This window comes from Propithecus coquereli, unplaced genomic scaffold (assembly GCF_000956105.1).
Source record: "Propithecus coquereli isolate 6110/MARCELLA unplaced genomic scaffold, Pcoq_1.0 Scaffold7, whole genome shotgun sequence".
Lineage (NCBI taxonomy): Eukaryota > Metazoa > Chordata > Mammalia > Primates > Indriidae > Propithecus > Propithecus coquereli.
Genome location: NW_012153062.1, coordinates 955113 through 969074, shown reverse-complemented (window position 1 = coordinate 969074; position 13962 = coordinate 955113).

The following is a 13962-nucleotide window of genomic DNA, read 5'->3' as shown; positions in this document are numbered from 1 at the left end:
TGCCAAATCTGTTCATGTAATACTAAGCATCAGAATAACATCCCAAGCATAGAAGATGTAGAAAGAAAGAGAATCATGGCTCTGGAATGACCAGTCAATAATATGATAGCTATAGAAAGCCTGTTTGGAATTCAGAGATCAAAACAGTTATAGTCTTTGCAGCTCCATTAGTAATTAGATCCGAACCACTTCCCTTTTTTATGACAGTATTCAATGGTGCACTTTAGATCTTCCCAACAGAAAGCCTAATGAGCCCTGTGGAGGCCACACTACCTGCCAAGAAAATAATCCACCTTCCAAAAGCCCCAGTGACAATATTCCTCAATGCTCAGAAAAACTGCTGAAATGTTGTCATTCAAAAGACTTTCTACAATCTTCCCCGGCAATCCTGTAGAATGTAATGAGTGAAAAGCCAAAGTACACCAAAAAACCATCATCTCCAAATTTAGGAAAAAAGTGCTATACATCAGAAAATTAACTACTGACTGTCAAAAATGACCTTCATGAAGTGTCAAACAATGCCTGTCACAGATTCTCAAATTAGCCCAGCAGGAATGCTCAATAACTAAGAAGAGGCCACAGTTTTTTGATTTATTGCTCTCCTAATGTGCAACCTGTTCTAAAAATTCTTATTGCCATTTAATTTTAGAGATACATTTTAAGATAAAATAATCCCTAGGCCATTGAGTGAGGAAATCTAGTAGTAAGAGTGTTACAAAGAAGAGAGTTGTCTTTTTTCCTTTTCCTATTTTTAACTGCTTTTTTTTACTTCTTTTTTTACTTCTCATTGGCTGTTTCTTTTGTTCTCATCAAGCGTCAATATTATTTTTACTTTCACATTAAAAAAAAGACAGTCTACCTTCTGGGGCATTTAGAAATAAATATTTCTGACCCTGACAAGGCTACTCCCTGCTAGATTGCTAGAAAAAAATGGAAATGCAATCATGAGTAAGACTCCATATCTGCCTTCAAAGAGCTTGTATTATAGTTATTATATAGACAGGTATAACTGCAATTTGCAATGCAGAGTACTAAGTACTGTAATAAGGCAACAACAGTAATCTAAATAGAACCTTAAGTGTGTACCAAGTTTAGTCTTAGAGAATCTGGGAATCTTTCTGGTGAAAATGATGATTAAACTGAGACCTAAAAAAGGAATAGGAGTTGCCATCTAAATGTGCCACCCTTTGATTATATAATAAAGAACTTAGAAGATCAAAGTTGTGATTTCAGCTGGTAAGTCATTCAAGCTCTGTATCTTGATTGCTTCTTCTCTGAAACTAATTTTGCCACCTTTACAAGATTATTGTAAGAATAAGGATATCTGAGACCAACAAACTAAAAATGAGTATCCAATGACAATATGTTACTATATATTTTATTAATTATGAAAGCTTACATAGTGTGGTGAGCAGCTATTAAGATGACCTCTAAATACCCCCACCTCCTGTGTTCACTTCCTGTGTAATGCTCTTCCTCTTAAGATGACCTGGACTTACTGACTCACTTGTAAAGATAGTATATGGCATAAATGATGGCATGTTATTTCCAAAATCAAGTGAAAAAGACTGTGACTTCTGCATTGGGGTTCTTTCTCTTTCTCTCTCTCTCTCTCTCTCTCTCCCAGATTTCTGACCCTAGGAAAAGCCAGCTGCCATGTGATGAGGTAGCCCTGTGCAGAGGCCCATGTGGCAAGGGACCAAATGATTGACAGTAACCATGTAAGTGAGTTTGTAAATGGATTACACCTCCCCATGTACCCACCCAGTTGAACTTTAAGGTGAGACCACAGCCCTGGCTGACAGCTACCTCCTCAAAGACCTTGAGCCAAGTGTAACCTGCTAAGCTGTGCCTGAATTTCTGACAGGCTTGTTAAACAACTTAGCAATGCCATTGAAGTTCCAGAGGGCCTATGAATTAGAAGATAGGAACATGACCAGAACTAAGTGAGTCATCTGAAAGGGCAAAACTAAAATAGTCCCTCTCTAACGAAGCCTAAAGTAAGCAGCCTCCACAAGATCAAGGTAATCAGGCAACAATTTAACTGCACACTAAGACAAATCTCAATACTATTCAGAGGAATATAACAGAACTCACATTATTCACAAGTATTATCTAAATTTTCCAGTCCAAAATTTAAAGAAATTGTAAATATGAAAAAGAAAAAATACACATAAGTAATCTGTCAACTTAGAATTCTATATCCAATGAAAAAGGAAAATAATAATAAAGCTATAAGAATTTATCACCAGCAGACCAAAAATGCAACAAATACTAACAGAAATTCTTTAGGATGAAACAAGTGACACCAGATGAAATTCTGGATTCCCAGGAATGAGTGAAGAGTACCAGAAATATGAAAGATTAATTTTATTTTTTTGCTTATATTACTTTAATATTTTATGCATTGCATTATTTTTTTCTTACATTAACATTAAATAAACTATTTACAAAATGGTAAGTGAATCAAGAATACAATCACTTACAAAGATGCCAAGGCAATTCAATTGAGGAAGAATAGTCTTTTCAACAAATGTTGCTGGAACAATTAGATATAAATAAAAGAAAAGTTAACCTTTATACATACTTCCCACCATGGACAAAAATTAATTGAAGATGTACCATAGACTTAAACATAAAAACAAAATTTATACAACTTTAAGAATAATACATAGGAGAATCTCTTCACAGTTTTGTAAGAAGTATTTCTTATGCTACAAAAAGCACTACTTTGACTTTTTCAGAATTAAAGTCTCTATAAAGTCACCATTTAGAATATGAAAAGACAAGCTGCAAATGGTGAGGAAATATTCACAATATATATCTGAAATAGATTGGTATCCCAAATATATGAAGAATCTTTCCATTTCAATAATAAAAAGACAAAAAATTCCACAAGGAGTGGACAAAAATCTTGAACTGGACCTTAACAAAAAGAAATTATATTTATGACTGATGAGCACATGAAAACACACCCAACATCATTACTCATAAGGGGAAAATCGAAATTAAAATATCAATGAGGTAGCACTTCACACTCATTAAAATGTCTAAAATTTAAAGTTGACAAGTTTATAGAGAAACTGAAACTTTCATACACCATTGGTAGTAGATAAAATAACACAACCACTTGAAAAAAAATTTGGTCATTTCTTATGACGCTAAACACACACCTACCTTATGATCTAAAAATTTCATTTCTTCTTTCTATCATTGAGCTGGGAGCCCCAGCACTACAATGATGGAATGAAGAGGCACAGCGTGCTGGAGCAAAAGAGACGTTGGAGTTGTCCGACCTAACCCTTTGTTTCCATTCCAGGTCACTGAAGCCCACAGTGTGTGAATAGTTTGTCCAAAGTCATACATTGTATGTCTCCAGACTCAGCAACTAAGCCCTTTTCCACTGAACCTTTCTATCTTTTACAAAAACATTAAAAAAATTCCGAAAGTCGGTAGTATAAAATGTGGTGACCATGGAATTATCGTACTCCTGCGTTACTTTCCGTTTCTAGCTCCTGTATTCAGGTGAGTATAATCATGCAGAGAATTTGGAGCTCTTGAGATAAATTACTGGTTATAGCTCTTCTGATGGTGATAACGATTTTGTTTGTTTTGTTTCCCCTCTTACTACTGGACAGAGGATTAATTCCTAAACCTCGAGTTTTCCTCCTTGTAATTTATAAACTATCATGTAGTTTTTCTGTATTGCTAAAAGGTCTTCCTTTCCCTGCCATGAAAATGGTAGCATTTCACTAAATGCTTGAGCTCACTTAGGTAGGCTCCTGTTTTAGTACCCAAACCTGTATCTTCCTAAATACATAAGCCTTTAGTTGTATAAGAGACAGTGTTAAATAAATTGGATTCATCTCATTTGACCGAGTAAATAGAAGAGCTAAGCTGTTTGATACAACTTCTGAAACATTATTTTCAATAAGCAATTATTTCACACTATAATTATTTTTGGTGTGCCAATTCTCATGTATTACTAGCTACCTTTTTGTACTAAATTATAGCCCTAGTATTTTTCTTTGATGAACTTTAATGGAATATTTAAATAAGCTTAGAACTTAAATCAATACTGTATCTTTTTTTTGAGACAGAGTCTCACTGTGTTGCCTGGGCTAGAGTGCCGTGGTGTCATCCCAGCTCACAGCAACCTCAAACTCCTGGGCTCAAGCGATCCTCCTGTCTCAGCCTCCCGAGTAGCTGGGACTACAGGCATGCGCCACATGCCCAGCTAATTTTTTCTATATATTTTTAGTTGTCCGATTAATTTCTTTCTATTTTTAGTAGAGACAGGGTTGCACTCTTGCTCAGGCTGGTTTCGAGCTCCTGAGCTCAAACAATCCGCCTGCCTGGGCCTCCCAGAGAGCTAGGATTACAGGCGTGAGCCACCGCACCCGGCCAATACTGTATCTTTTTAATGAGACTCAACCACTAAATAAATAAAAATTTCACACAGAAATTTCATAGTTTCTTTGAGTATCATTTGCTCTCCAGCCTTAATAATATCTGCTGATAAAATTACAGATGTGCTCTTTTTTATTATTGCTTACAAAAATAGCATTTTAAGGCATACAAGGGAGGAAACTCTTCAGCCATAGAAAATGTATGCCACACTATGATTTCATCACTTATTATTATGGATATTAAAAGGAGATAACTCTACATTATTAAATTTTATAATTTTAAATGTTACCCATGAAATAAGAGTAAATGCTGTCCTTCTATTATGATGACATAATTTTTAATAAAAATTAATATGATGAGTTATTTTTAAATTGAATCCAAGCCTGTTTAAGTCCTCTAGGAAAGCATTTTTTATTGACTCACTTTAATAGGGAACAGTTGGCTCACAGATAAATTAATGCTGGCCGGTGCATATTTCCCTTTGGATAGCTTTTATTCCCCCCATCCTGGGACCAGCCACAAGCCATTTGGTTAGGTTTATTAGTTCTTAGAAAATGCTTTCACAACCTGGAAGATTTCTTACATATCTGCACACCATGCATTGCATCTCAATGAGTGACATTCTTGCACTGAAATTTAGAGTTTCTTATAGGGCAATAGCAAATCATACAGTAGTGCTGCTGACCTAGCTAATTTTGGGAAAAGATCTTATTAAAAGCCAAGTGCTGCTACTGAATGCTAACTTTGTTTTAATGATCTTCTATCAGGCAAAATAACAAAAAATCAGAAAATTCAGTCATATCTCATAAGGTCAGACCCATCGCACACAGGGGTTGACGTATTGTTGAAGCGTTGAAGAATGGCTGTACCAAGTATTATAATTATGTTCATTCTGATTTATAGCCTTAAACTACCAGGAATGAGTGGAAGTAGAAACATGTCAAAACTCTTCAACTGGAAGCTTAAATTCTTTCTTTAGAACATCACTCTAGAATCTTTTAACATTAAATATGTTCCTGAAATAGGATTTGATAGCATTTTCTTTCATCCCTATTTTTCTCCTTCTTCTACCACCAGGTAGGATTTTCTACTGTTGATTACACAACAAACACTGGGTTTGAAAGTGGCCTAGAACTCCAGAGTTCCAATTTGGAGCTTTGAGAATAGCTGGTTTTACACCTAGACTATACTCTGTACTTCTTTCCCATTTTGGGCTCACTCCATTTTGTCACTGGATATAGGTTTAGTTCTGTGACAGATATGGCTCCTTTCAAGTATGACATTGTTCCTGTGAGTTCTATTGAGCTAAAAACTACATTTCCTGTCCCTTTTGCATTCAGATGAAATTATTTTCATCAAAGGAACATGTAATAAAGTGGGGTGGTCATTTTTGAACTTGGGTTTTTAAAAGTAGTTGTACCTTCTCCAATGTCTCTTGCACTCTTTCTCATTTCTCTTCTGCTGGCTGAAGGCAGAGAACACAGAGCTTCTAAAGGAATCCAGAGCCATAAGACAGAAGAAGCCTGGTTCTCTGAATCACTGTCTGAAGGGAAAGCCTGCCAAACTAGGAACAGTCACTTTGGACTTTTGTGTAAGAAATAAACTTCCGTTGGATTTGGCCATGGAAATTTGGTGATTTATTTGTTACAGCTATATTAGCTATAACACTTTCTAGCTATAATAGTTTCATATGCTTTTTTGCGTTTTCCAAGAAGTAAAACTGACTTGTTCACTTTTGAAACATTTTACAATTCTCAATTCCCACTCAGTATCTAGCATGGTATTTTTACACTAGATAAGTAACTCTCTTATTGAGTATCTGCTATGTGACAATCACTATGCTAAGAGACTTTCATATATTACACGATCATCTTTACAACAGATTGTTACAACAAAATTGTTACAAGGAAACATCGAAATGTAACCTGTGAGCACAGTGAGGTTATGTGGCTTACTGAAGGCCATACAGTTAGCAAGAGTTTAAACCCATAATGTCTAATTTCAAAACATATTTCTTTCTCACTAAGCTCAATTGTATCTTTGAAAATTTCATTTATTGAGGGCTTTCTCTAGACCAGATTTGTATTTTGCACTGATCCTCTCATTTAATCCTCAAACAAACATATGCAGAAGGTACTCAGTCACAGAAGAGACAAGGGCTGGGGAACCTGCAGCCTTCTGATTTCAAGATTGTTCTTTTATAAGCACCAAAGGAGGCAAGAAAAGCTTCATCTTTCTCTGCTTTCAATAAAAGAATTTGTTCTATAAAATTTGGATTCAGTCAAAAGGCCACATTTAAGGACCTAGAAGGCCACATTTGTATATATTTTTATGATATGTGAAATACAAAGAAAATAGGTTTAGTTACTATTTTACAAAGAAGTTAGGTAGCCAAACATTAATATAAATATAACTAAAGAACTTAAGAAAGTCATAATAGAATATTAAAATTAAGATAGCCTGTAACTTGTATATGCAAGACTTAATTAGAAAGATATTGTTTTAGTCTGCTTGGGCTTTTGTAACAAAGTACCACAATCTAGGTGGCTTGGACAACAGAAATTTTTTGTCTCAGTTCTGGAGCGTATAAATCTAAGATCAAGTTGTTGGCAGGGCTGATTCCTTCTGAAGGCTGTGAGAGAGTTCTGTTCCGTGCTTCTTGCCCACTTTCTGGTGTTTGCTGCCGTCTTTGGCATTCCTTGGCTTGTAGTAGCATCACCCCAATCTCTGCCTTCATCTTCACATGGCATTCTCTCTGTGTGCGTGTCTATCTCCTAAGTTCCCCTTTTTATAAAGACCCCCGTCTTGATTTAAGTGTACACTAATGGCCTCATTTTAACTTGATACCTTTCTAAGACCCTATCTCCAAATAAGGTCACATTCCATGGTACCTGAGGTTGGGACTTCACCATATGAATTTGGCGGGAGCAGGGAGGGGATTGAAACCACAACAGAGAGTCACGTGTTTACTTATGGCACATATCCACTAAATACCTGCTGGATGCCAAGCACAATTAAGGCTCCTGCCCTAATGACATGGTGTGTCTCTCTCTTTTTTTTTTATTTCAGGGTATTGTGAGGGTACGAACATTATGGTTACACTTTATGTCTTTGCCTCACCCAAGTGCGGGTTATAGGCATGCCCTTCCCCCCTACAGTGCTCCCCGTGTCCTTTAGTTGCAGATTTACCCCCCCCAATCCCCCTAATCCCTGGAGAGTATTTCTGTCATGTGATCACCCTAGTGTTGATCAGTTAGTACCAATATGATGGCGAGTACAAGTGGAGCCCATTCTTCTGCTCTTGTGGTGCCTCACTTTGGATAATGGGCTTAAGTTTAATCCAGGAAAGTATAAAAGGTTCTAGATCACTGTCGTTTCTTAAGATTGAGTAATATTCCATTGTAAACATATACCAAATTTTAATAATCCACTCATGGATTGACGGGCACTTGGGTTGTTTCCACATTCTTGCAATAGTGAATTGTGCTGCCATAAACATTCGGGTGCAGATGTCTTTATCATAGAATGTTTTGTGCTCTTTTGGGTAGATGCCTAATAGTGCTATTGCTGGATCGAATGGTATTTCTATTTTTAGCTCTTTAAGGTATCTCCAAATTCTTTTCCACAGAGGTTGCACTAATTTGCAGTCCCACCAGCAGTGTAAGAGTGTTCCTGTCTCTCCACATCCTCGCCAGCATTTGATGTTTTGGGATTTTTTGATAGAGGCAATCTCACTGGGGTTAGGTGATACCTCATTGTGGTTTTGATTTGCATTTCTCTAATGATTAGAGACTGTTGAGCATTTTTTTATATGTTTGCTGGCCATTATTCTGTCTTCTTTTGAAAAGTTTCTGTTCATTTCCCTTGCCCATTTGTTGATGGGGTTGTTTGATTTTTTCTTGTTGATTTTTTTGAGTTCTAGATAGATTCTGGTTATCAGCCCTTTATCAGATGTGTAGAGAGCAAATATTTTTTCCCATTCTGTGGGCTGTCTATTCACTCTAATGATAGTTTCCTTGGCAGTGCAGAAGCTTTTTAATTTGATTAGATCCCACTTATTTATTTTTGTTGCTGCGGCGATTGCTTTGGGGTTCTTCTTCAAGAATTCCTTGCCTAGGCCGATGTCTGAAAGGGTCTTCCCAACATCTTCATTTAGAATTCTTAAGGTTTCATGCCTTAGGTTTAAGTCTGTTATCCACCTTGAATTGATTTTTGTGAGAGGTGAGAGGTGGGGGTCTAGTTTCAGTCTTCTGCATGTAGCTATCCAGTTTTCCCAGCACCATTTATTGCAAAGAGTTTCTTTTCCCCAGTGTATGTTTTTGTTAGCTTTGTCAAAGATTAGATTACCACATGCGGATGGTTTCATCTCTGGATTCTCAGTCCTGTTCCAGAGGTCAATGTCTCTGTTCTTTTGTCAGTACCAAGCTGTTTTAGTTACTATAGCCTGGTAGTACAGCTTGAAGTATGGTAGACTGATACCTCCCAGTTTGTTCTTTTTACTTAAGTTTGCTTTGGCTATAGGAGGTCTTTTCTGGTTCCATACAAAGCGTAGAATTATTTTTTCCAGATCTGTAAAGAATGATAATGGGATTTTGATAGGGATTGCATTAATTCTGTAGATCATTTTAGATAGTATGGACATTTTAACAATATTGATTCTGCCAATCCATGAGCGAGGTAGGTTTTTCCATCTGTTTACATCTTCTACAATTTCTTTTTTTAGTGTTTCATAGTTCTCCCTGTATAAGTCTCTTACATCTTTCGTTAAATATATTCCTAGATATTTAATTTTCTTTGGGGCTATTGTAAAAGGAATTGTGTTTTTCATTTGATCTTCGGCTTGACTGTTGTTGGCATATACGAATGCCACAGATTTGTGTGTATTGATTTTGTAACCTGAGACTTTGCTGAATTCATTTATCAGTTCTAGGAGTCTCTTAGATGAGTCTTTGGGGTTTTCTAGATATAATATCGTATCATCGGCAAAGAGCGAGAGTTTGATCTCATCTGTCCCCATTTGGACACCCTTAATACCCCTCTCTTGCCTAATTGCTGTGGCGAGGATTTCGAGCACTATGTTGAATAGAAGTGGAGATAGAGGGCAGCCTTGTCTAGTTCCGGTTCTAAGTCAGAATGGCTTCAATTTTCCCCCTGGTGTCTCTCTTGTACCTGTCTAGTCTAAGGTGCTGTCCACTGTACCCCAGTGGACTCCTTATGAATTTCCTTGATACATTATTTTGACATTTTAATCTCATATTTCAAACAGCTAAAAGAGAACACACATTTGCCCTTTCAAAACCTGGAAAATAAATAAAGAATTCAGCTATATTTAATAAATGAATTCATTTAACCTAGTGGTAAAGTTTGCATGTTAGGAAAGATATTGATTTTTTTAAAGTCCCCAGCATGATTCTTAATGAATTAATTTTGGCTGTTTGTCAAATTACATAGCATACAATAAGGTAAGAAAATGAGCTGTTATTTAACATAACATTGCTTTACATTAATTTTGCACTTCTAAGCTATTAAAATGCTTTATACACTGTAGGCCCCATATTTCTGGAGTTAAGCAATTTGCAAAATGATATACTAATGACCTTTTAAAATGTTCTCAACACATCTGGTCATTGCCCAAGTGCATGAGCCTAGTGCATAGAAAATAATATTAATCCCCAAGTAAATACAGAATAAAGGAAAGGGATCTTGGGAAAAGGTAAGATTGGAAGGGTTCAAAGGAAGGAGATCCTCATGGACAATTGCTAATAGGAATTTATGTACAATATGAAAAAATATTAATAGGTGTATTTTAGGAGTTCTCCTGGAAAGAATCCAGAAACAGGTCTTTAAGATATAAAGTGAACAAATGAACACTTTGATACCATAAAAGTCTGCCAATTTCTTGAGAAAAGAAAAATGTAAAAAAAAAAAAAATTCTTTTCAAGTGTCCTCCTGTACCAGCAAGGCTCAGCACTGGCTGTGTCGTTGGCATCAAGGTGGCATCTGTTGCACAGTCAGTGTATTCCCCCATGTGAGGGTTCTATTCTACTGAAACACTCTTGGAAGTCTTTTCCCAGCACCCTCTGTTTCTCCTTCCTGAAACACCTTGCCCCACCCCCACCTGCCATTTGCCTTGCTAGCTTTTGCAGCTCCAGTTGACAAATTTGAGTTACTACCTTTGAGAAGTCATCCCTAATGTCTTCATTTTTAGATCAGTGTGCCCTGCTATCTATTTCCCTGACACAGCCCCCACCAGCCTTCAGGGTAAATGCCAGTCTACTTATTTATCTCTTCTACCACACAATAGGCTTTTTGAAGAGAGGGATTGCATCTGTTTCACTATAGTAGGGCTGGTGACCGGAACATCGAAGTACTCAACATTAATTTGAAAAAGAAAAAGAATGATAACTATTTTAATCAGTTATTGTTCTGACTATATATTGTTTTCTTCAACTTATACTTGATAAACACAATATAAAATGAAGTATTGATAATTAAATGAATAAGGGATCTCCTTTCACTGCTCTGTTATTCATAGTGGGGTGACATTCAAGATTTCATTTAAGAAGAACTGAGACTTGGGCTGTTCATGAATTAAAATAAAAATAACAGTATAATAGTCTTACCTCAGAGGGGTGCTGTCAGAATCACCTGAGACATGTATGTGGCAGCTTTTGTGAAAAGCTATATATGTATTAGGTTTGTTGTTATCACTCAAAAAAAAGAAAAAAGAAAATCGACACCATAAGTCAAACCACTTATGAAAAGAGCAAGTACCTAAAGATTCTCAAATTAGTTTTATTGCTAAAAATGCTTTTGGTAAATTTTCCTCTACATTACTAGCAACAAATATTTACTGAGTGCTCATGCTGGAAATAGAATTTCTTTCCTTGTATCAAAAACCTTTGCATTTGGACTGAAAGAGCAAGAGGCTTGGTATTCTTAATTAAATAATGAGAATCATTTGAGTTTCTTCATGTTCCGGATTTCAGCTGTTGGAAGGCATTTGTTCAGAATAGAATCTTGGTGTTTTTAACACAAGGCTCAGAAGGGCTTTTGCAAAATAACGTGATGAAATCAACTGCTGTTTTGACTTCTTTGTTTTTTTGTTTTTTTTGCCTTTGTAGCACAATATTAATTTACCGTTTTAATTTCCTATTCCCGCTGTAACAAATTACTACATGTTTAGTGGCTTATGATTACCTTGGACCCACCTGGATAACCCAGGATTATCTCCCAATCCCAAAATTCTTAATTTCATCACATCTACCCTCCCTTTTGGCATGCAGGTTAAGATATTCACAGGTTCTGGAGATTGAGATCTTTTTGAATCTTTGGGAGGCCATAAATCTGTCTACCACAATACTCCAAACATTTTTTCTTTTTGAATACTGTATAGTATTCAAATACTGTATACTAATAGCACTAGATTCAGTATTATCTGAGATTATAAATGATTCATCGTAGGTTGTATTAGGTACCTTGATCAGGATGTATTAGGTAGCTTTAGTTGCTATGTAATAAATTATTCCAAAATTTCGTAGCTTAAAACAACAATAATCTAGGCCCAGCGACTATCGTGGAAGAGGTGCACCTGTGAGATTGTAAAGGCTGATTTCGAGGTATGAGATTAGTGCAGACCCTCCAGATCAAGGATGAGAACACAGATGCCTAAACAAATACCAAATGAAAGACTTTGCCTTTTCTGGCCAGTTGGTGTTCTTAGAGACAGAGATATTGAAGCTGAGACCAGAGCTTGGTCACACAAAAGAATCAGGGTTGGAGCTCCAATACCCTGACTTGCTGATCTTATCTCTAATGCCAGGCGGGCTAGGAAAAAAAATTACTGCATGGTCCACTGCATGTTATTTCATATTTTTTCATTAGATAAATGTTAGAAATTGATTCCTAACTATAGTCTAATAATCTAGTAAATTAATCCCCAAGAACTTTCTCCCTCTGTTAAGGATCCAACTTAAAAAGAAGAAATGTACACAGGGTCACGAAGGAGATGAACATCTGGCCATAAATGATTATTCTTCTTTAATATAGTTTTCTGACATTTTCCCAGTTGGGAGGGCTTACCTTTCAAAATTCTATCCGACTGGTTTCAAGATCCACCACATCTCAGTTAATGTGTTAGAGAATATTGACGAATTGCAGATTTCAGTTTAATATCTACTGTTTTCTGCTAGTATAGTTTTCCTAGTTTCTGCTTCTAACAGGAGACAAAAGTGTTTTGAACTATCTCATCATCTCTTTACTTATCTTCCCCTCCAAAAGCCAGAGACAGGGCACAATGGGGATGGTAAGGGGAGAAAGGGAAAGAAGGAGGGAGAGAGGTTAAGAGAGAGACACAAAGAGAGAGAACCTCTGTCTTATCACACGGAAACTAGTGTTGTTATCAACAGGTGTGAAATCCTCAGCGTTGTCAGAGGTTCAGGGGCTGGCTGAGACTGCCAGAGACAGAGCGGTAACGCTTTCCTATGGCACCACACGAAGTGTCGAGATAGATCAGACGCTTCAGCAGCCGGAAAAGCAGATTTAGAGCCAGCCAGCCATTCTTTCCTGGGCTATTTATAGCACTCGGGATTGTTCTGTCATCAAGAACAAACTTGGAACCAGGCTCTCTTCTGAGGACACGCCCTCTCCTGTGGAACTCTTTCGGGTGGCTCTTTTTCCTCCTGCACTTACAATACATCAGGGCCTGGAGATGAGGTGGGATCCTCCTCGCTTCTATTGCCCCGTCCAGATCATTCTCTTTTCTTTCCAAGCCCTACCCTTCATGTGCTACTCTCATGTCACAGATCACACTCAGACATAGCCAACCAACGCCACTCCGTTACTCCTTGAAGATGTGAAATCCTGGCTGACTGTGACTCTCTCCAACAGTCCTTCTGTCATAACTGTGGGTGACTTCAGCACTCACATAGGTTACTTTTCCAAACCCCTAACATCTCAGTTTCTTTAACTGCTCTCCTCAAGGAGCAGTTTGTTTTTTTTTTTCCTCAAAGAGCAGTATAATCTTTTTCCCTCTAAAACACTCTGACATTCATTCCATTCCCACTGACAATCTGATAACTGAAATCCCTCCATAATCCTAAATCTGAGCATCCTCGTCTCTGAGAAGCATCTGTCTTTTCCACTCACTCCTACTATTGTTCTGACTTCTTTCAGCTCCCTTTGAAAATGAAAAATCACTGATTTTATCAGCTCCTTATGTCCTCTCTTCCTTCCTTAAATTTCTTTGTCAACCTTTATAATCACTTCCTTGAATACATCATTACCTTTCTTGTACTTATTTGGCAAAACCCCAATCCTGATTAAATCTAAATTTCTGCTTATCTTATACCTGTACCTGCTCAGGTGAAAATCTCTGGAGAAAATCAAGCAACTCTGATGACTGGTCTCACTTAAGCGCATGACTGATGACTTTAATTGGTCTTTTAAAACTGCTCAATTGTAATACTCTATTTCCCACCCCATTCATCTTCCTATTCTCCTAAATGACTACTTCATACCTCCTCTTCTTTCTGAAACTTTCAATTTCCTACT